Source organism: Caloenas nicobarica, chromosome Z, assembly GCF_036013445.1.
Source record: "Caloenas nicobarica isolate bCalNic1 chromosome Z, bCalNic1.hap1, whole genome shotgun sequence".
Lineage (NCBI taxonomy): Eukaryota > Metazoa > Chordata > Aves > Columbiformes > Columbidae > Caloenas > Caloenas nicobarica.
In genome coordinates this window covers 103,005,928-103,011,927 of record NC_088284.1, presented here as the reverse complement: position 1 = coordinate 103,011,927, position 6,000 = coordinate 103,005,928, and positions in this window count along the sequence as shown.

The following is a 6,000-nucleotide window of genomic DNA, read 5'->3' as shown; positions in this document are numbered from 1 at the left end:
CGTGCCCCACAGATGTGTCTTCTCACGGGGAGCATGAAGAGATGAATGTCACTTCAGCAGGACCACAGAAGTCAGCCTGAATCTGGACAAGCAGAATAGTTCATCCTCAACCTCAGCTAAGTCGGCTTCCATGCGGTCACCCTCGTGTGGCTGTGGCACGTTGTAGCCTAATTTTCAGGTTTTTTTCTACAGCCAAGCTCCCCGCTACCCTGCCATGTGATAATGTGCAGTTGCCTCTTGATTCCAAAGGGGTATGAAGTGCTTACGGAGGGACCTGGTATGAGAACGGCTGAATTAGTATATACAGGTACAGTTTGGTCGTAGTCTTTTTCTCTTCAATCAGGGTTAAAAAGGCGGCCATCCCAAACTGCGTTTAGTACAGGTGATCCTGTTTCTGAGCATCTTTCTACACAAGATCAGACTAGAGAAAGTAGAAGGCAATAACAGGGAATGTAAAATGCGTACATGAATTAACCACCCAGTACAGAAAAGACAATAAAACTCAGAGGAGAAAGTTATTTGTGTGGATCTGAATGGCTGCACTGTTTTGTAGCAGACTTGCATGTCCCAGAAGAGCTGAAGGGGAGAGGAGCTTGGTCATCCCTCTCTGCACGTGTGTGTTCAGCTCTTCAGCTACTCTTGGCTACGTGGCTACAGTTGCTGCTTGCACCCCTGCCCTGCTCCCCTCAGTGACCTCTGCAATGCAGGTATGTGTGCTAACACAATAAATATCCTCTAGGAGCTTCTGCAACGGGTAGATTAAGTTCAAGTCATTTATTCGTCATATTATTTTGTAACAAAAGCAGCAAGAAAAAGGCATAATTTAAAATGGCTTTCAAGCAAGCACTGCACTGATTGTTGCTTCCTGCTAGAATCTCTTTTTGGTATGGTAGGCCTGTATCAGAAAGAGAAAAATAACAACTTTTGCATAATTTATTTTCTCGAAATTTTTATGTGTACTATTTTAAAACATACTAAAATTCTGGTGTCTTGTAAGAAAATCAGTGGGAATTATATACACCCATTAAAGATGGTCTCTCCCCCAGCTATAAAGCAGAATGAGAGTTAGGGGATCATTGAGTCCAGTACCAAAAGTCATCAAATAACACAACTACCACCTCTTTTTTTTTTGAAGTATCATATTTTAAATTATATTTTTAAGTGGTTTACAATATTTTTAAACTTTTTATTGGTTTTAACATCTGCTTGGAAAAGTCAGAATCAGAGAACCAACTAAAAGTACGAAGTCACTGAACAGGTCAGCTAGATTTAATTACTGAGTCAGTCAATCCAGTTAGTTAGCTTGGACTGACCAAATCACGACAGCAACATTCAGTCAGGGTATTCCTGTAAGATCGTTCTGAGTGTGTGGCTGCAATGTGTGTTGCAGTTAAAATGACATATTTCTATTTTAGTTTGGACTTTGCTTTTTCTCTGACTTGATAAGATTGCTTTCAAAAATGTATATTTTTCAGATGTTTTACACAGAGAAGAAATGATGCTCTGTTCTAAAGGGAATGGCAGAGCATCTGAGATCATACATTTAAATCTCCACTGTATGTAAAACCCAGGTATGCATTATTTTAGTAATTTAACGACCAAATTTAAATCCTGAACATTTGTCCTTGCGATGCTTGTAATGATTTTGCATTCTTGTTGGAAATCCCGTAACTATTTTTAAAACATCAAAACTGTTTTTCTTCTAAGTCTGGTTTTCTGTTTTCTCATCTGTACAATCACGAACAAAACATGCTTTAGCTCTATGTCTATGCCTAAATCTGTATTTAGATCCCATTAAATATTGGAAGGAGGTAGCTCGAGTATTCTAAGTCAGGAGTGAGTCTGAGCATGGCTCAGAAATCATCTGCAGATGCACAGTGTTCTCCGGAAGCAATTGAGAATGGCAGTGGTATCCTGCAGGATGTGTGCAACTTGTTCGGCTATGTGTTGATTTACACAGGACTACATTATAGATTATACATTCTGGTAATTGTGGTATTGTTATTGCTGGGCTGTATCTAAGCACAGGAAATACATATAAGCACACTTGAAGTGATAACCGCCACTGCTGTTTAAAAAGCAATATTTTATTCTTGTCGAAAAACTCACACATAATATGGTATTTGCAAGAGAAAAAATAGACAAGTTCCTAATTAGTGCTTAGCAAGACTTTTAGGAAAAAGCTGATTCCTTACGGAAGGCCCATAACCAGCATTTGCAAATAAATCTACATAAACTTTTATTCTTAATCAGTTTAAAAAATTTGTTTTCAGTATGGACTCTAATCCAAGATCAGGAAGGAGACAGTACATTTCTATCTGAAAGCACAAGAAAGATCGAAATAAATTTTCAGTGTGTCACCAAAACCACAGTACTAGGTTTCTGTTAAGGAGAATGAGTAATACCGTTCTAGCTGTGTAGAATGCTGCAAGTGGGTAATAATTCTATTAACTGATAGGGCAGATTATGTATTCTGCAAGGAAATTATGCCATCTAAAAACTTGCCCTAGTTCTTCAGCTCAATAAGAAAGCCTGCCCACTGTACCCGTTCCCCTCAAGTCCCTCTATGCCTGCTTGTCTAATATTTGGATTCGGGAACAGGCTTGTTCTCCATCCAACATCCCCAGCCCTGTCTTGCAGTTCAGGAACAGGTAGGTTCCAACCTTGACCTGTAAAAAGAGGCATCTGTTCCTGCTGCTGCTCCCAGGACATGGGATTTGGGTTCATCCTCAGCTCTGCAGCTGGAGGTAACGTTGATTCCCCTCTCGGAGCCTCTCTCACCATTTCTCTCGGACAGTGCAGGGTTCAGACCTGTCCGTGCACTTTGGAAAATCACTGATCAAGTCAAGGGGTCTCCCAGGTTCCTTCCTGGACGGAGATGATGCTGTAGGCATGCTATGCCTACTTCTTACTTTGTTTCACCAGGGAAAATAGATTAACATTGGTGTAAAGTTTCACTCTTGTTCCTCCCAGCAATAGAAAATTACAAATAAGAAAAAGATGTAACTTTATTCCATGAGAGGAGAACGTATTATGTTCTCTCAAAAGGCCTTCCAGCTAAATATTTTGTTTGTTTGAATATTAGGAAACATTCTTGCCCATATTAGTAAATGAGAAAAAGTAACAGTAGAAGTGTGAAACAAATTAATACATCCAAAAATATAAACCCCAAGGCCATAGCTAGATCTATATCCATGCTGCATGTGGGGTGAAATCAGAATCAGAGTTGATGCTGTTTGATACTTTTCCTGTTCACGATCCTGGATCTCGTAATACTGTTGCAGATCAATAATATTTTGCTATACTGTGTAAATTGATTTCTTGAAATGATAGTTCTGAGTGAGGTTCTTAACAGACACTGCAATATAAAATAAAGGATTGCCCTACTAATGGGTTTAATGCTGATGTGATAAACATATATACAAAATAGCCCAAAGCCTGATGATTTGCTTCACAATTTCATGAAAAGCTTTTTATTGTTTCCTATCTATAATATTTAACATTAAGAATACATTTTTCTTTATGAATTTATAAATGCTACTGGTCTGAAAGATTTGTGCTGACAGTCAAACTAACACTGAACAGAACTTCAATTTTGTCAGATGTCATATTAGCAAAAATTTTAAACGATAAGGTAGCTGATGCCTATAAGTTAATGTGCCTTTGCTTAGAGGGGATCTCATTATAATATCTCTTCTAAGTGTTGCCTTCTTGGGTAAGCTTTGATTTACAAGATAATATGAAGATATGTTAAATTTTAAATATGATCTTCAGTATTTTCTTGAACAGGAGTCTCTGTCCCTAGTGTAAACTTGTAATATCCTGTTTAACAAAGGAGCAGCTTCAATAGTACTTGCAGTACTTAATGTTATGCAAGTTTTCCAAGTTTGTTGCTGGGATCAGGGCTTTGAAAGCAAAGGTCAGGTGAAGATCCCTTCTTGGAACACACTAGGATATGAGCCCCTATGTTTATTTTTTCTTCATAAGTCTACTCATTAAATAGACCAATAATAACTTTAATATAATTAAATGTATTTGTATTTGCGTGAGTCACAAGGAAGGAACCAATCTCTGTGTTGTGTCGAACAGCACACCTAATGCGGCTGCAGCATTTGTGAGTCTTTCTGCAGTACATTCAGATACTGCCTTTCATTAAGCAGTAAGAGATGTTGCCTGCAAAATATCTCATGGCTTCAAAAAGAGATTGTAATGTCTGTCTGTTTGACATGGGAAATATATTTCACCACTCTTTTACATGACCTCAGAATCATTGTGTACTTCCTTAATCATGAGTATGGAGGATCAATGACAATGGAAATGAAAATACCAGACTGCGTGCCACGTGATTTTTAATTAGCTTGAGATATCCAGAGGAGGATTCTGTAAGTTACTTTAGTGTCTTCATTTTGCCTTGTCTCAAATCTGATTTTGTTTGAGTTTGTAAGAGCAACTTGTCACTAAATTTTTGGTGGAAACGTATATGTGTCAATTGAAGTGCTGTAACGAGTCCTCGTCATTAAAATCCTGTGAGTTCTGTCATTTGCGAGGACCCATGCGGAGCCCCAGAGCCCTTGTGACTGTTGGATAACTCAGAACCTTCCTCATCTTGCTTGAGCAGTATGACATAACTCTAACGCACCTGAGATCTCTTTAGGACTTAAATATTTGGTTTAAATATCTAAACGGTAAGAGTTTCTTAAGCATTAGAAGGCACAGAGGTTAAAGATCAGATTGAGCCATGCCTCTTGCATTTACTTCTTCTCTAAAGCTGTCAGGATGCTGAGGAGCCAACCTGCCAGATGCACCCTTCCGTATTTTGGGTGAGTAGCAACTTGTGCCTGGGGTCTACTGTACAAGTGATGTCTGAATCCATTTGCAGTTATTTTCGGTGACACAAGAAAGCAGTCAGCATGAACTGAGAAAACTTTGTCTAGCACTTTTGTCAGTGTGCCAGAAGAAATTCCTTGGGATTCAGAGTCTAAGGTTTCATTTCAATTAATTGTCAGGATGCTGAATGTTATTTATTCTACACTAAGGCTCATTTTAATCCAAAACACTGTCAGCTGCCATCAGTGCAGACAAAATGATATTTCTTCCTATATAGACACCCATCTAGATACAATCCGGTTTGCTCTCTTGTCTCTGAATTTGGTATTACAAGGACAACAGGAACAGAAACTGCAGCTGGCCTGGGATTCCCTTGCACTTGATTGTGTGTCAGCAGCCTGATCTAATTAGGCAAGTCTGTTTTCCCACAAAATAAAATTATTGTAGACAACAATATGACGAATTGAAAACTTCTCAAAGTTGTTAAATTCTATCTGGTTTTGAAAAGGAGCTGTATCGAGCAGATACTCAGCGAGGCATTGCAGCCCAGTGGGCAGAGAGCTGGACGGGGATTGAGAAATCTGGGTTCTTTTCCAAACTCTCCTGACTTTTAAATGACCTTGGGCTGCCACTTCTCTGTGCTTCAGTTTCAGTGTCTGTAGGAGGAAGATAATAATCCTCCATAATGCTTTTAGACTCACTGAAGAAAGGATCAGTATCAACACGAGGTATTTCTTGCACTGGCCTGAGCTGGATGCAGCTGTGGTTGAAGGTGGCCAGGACTTGGCCAATATTCCATGTATTCCAGAAAATCTGGGAAACTTGGGTTGTTAGACTCCTTGCTTTCTGTTGTCTCTTGAAACATGTTTCCATGTAAAAGGTCTTTCTTATTTTTCAGACCATTACAAAATATCTCTAGAACATTTCATGTTATTTAGTTGCCACATTAATACTCACAGTTCTTACTGACATTACTGGGAATTGTGATTGCCAAGTGCCTCTCAAGATTGTACAAATGATAACATAGATAATGTATTTTTGACCAAAAGAAAGTGTTTTGCAATGTTATACTTAACGTATCTGGGGAAAATTTGTGTCAGTTTATAAGATATTTCAATTGGACTTTCAGCTAGAGTTTAAAACACTCTGAAATTTTTAAAAAAGTGTTTTTTA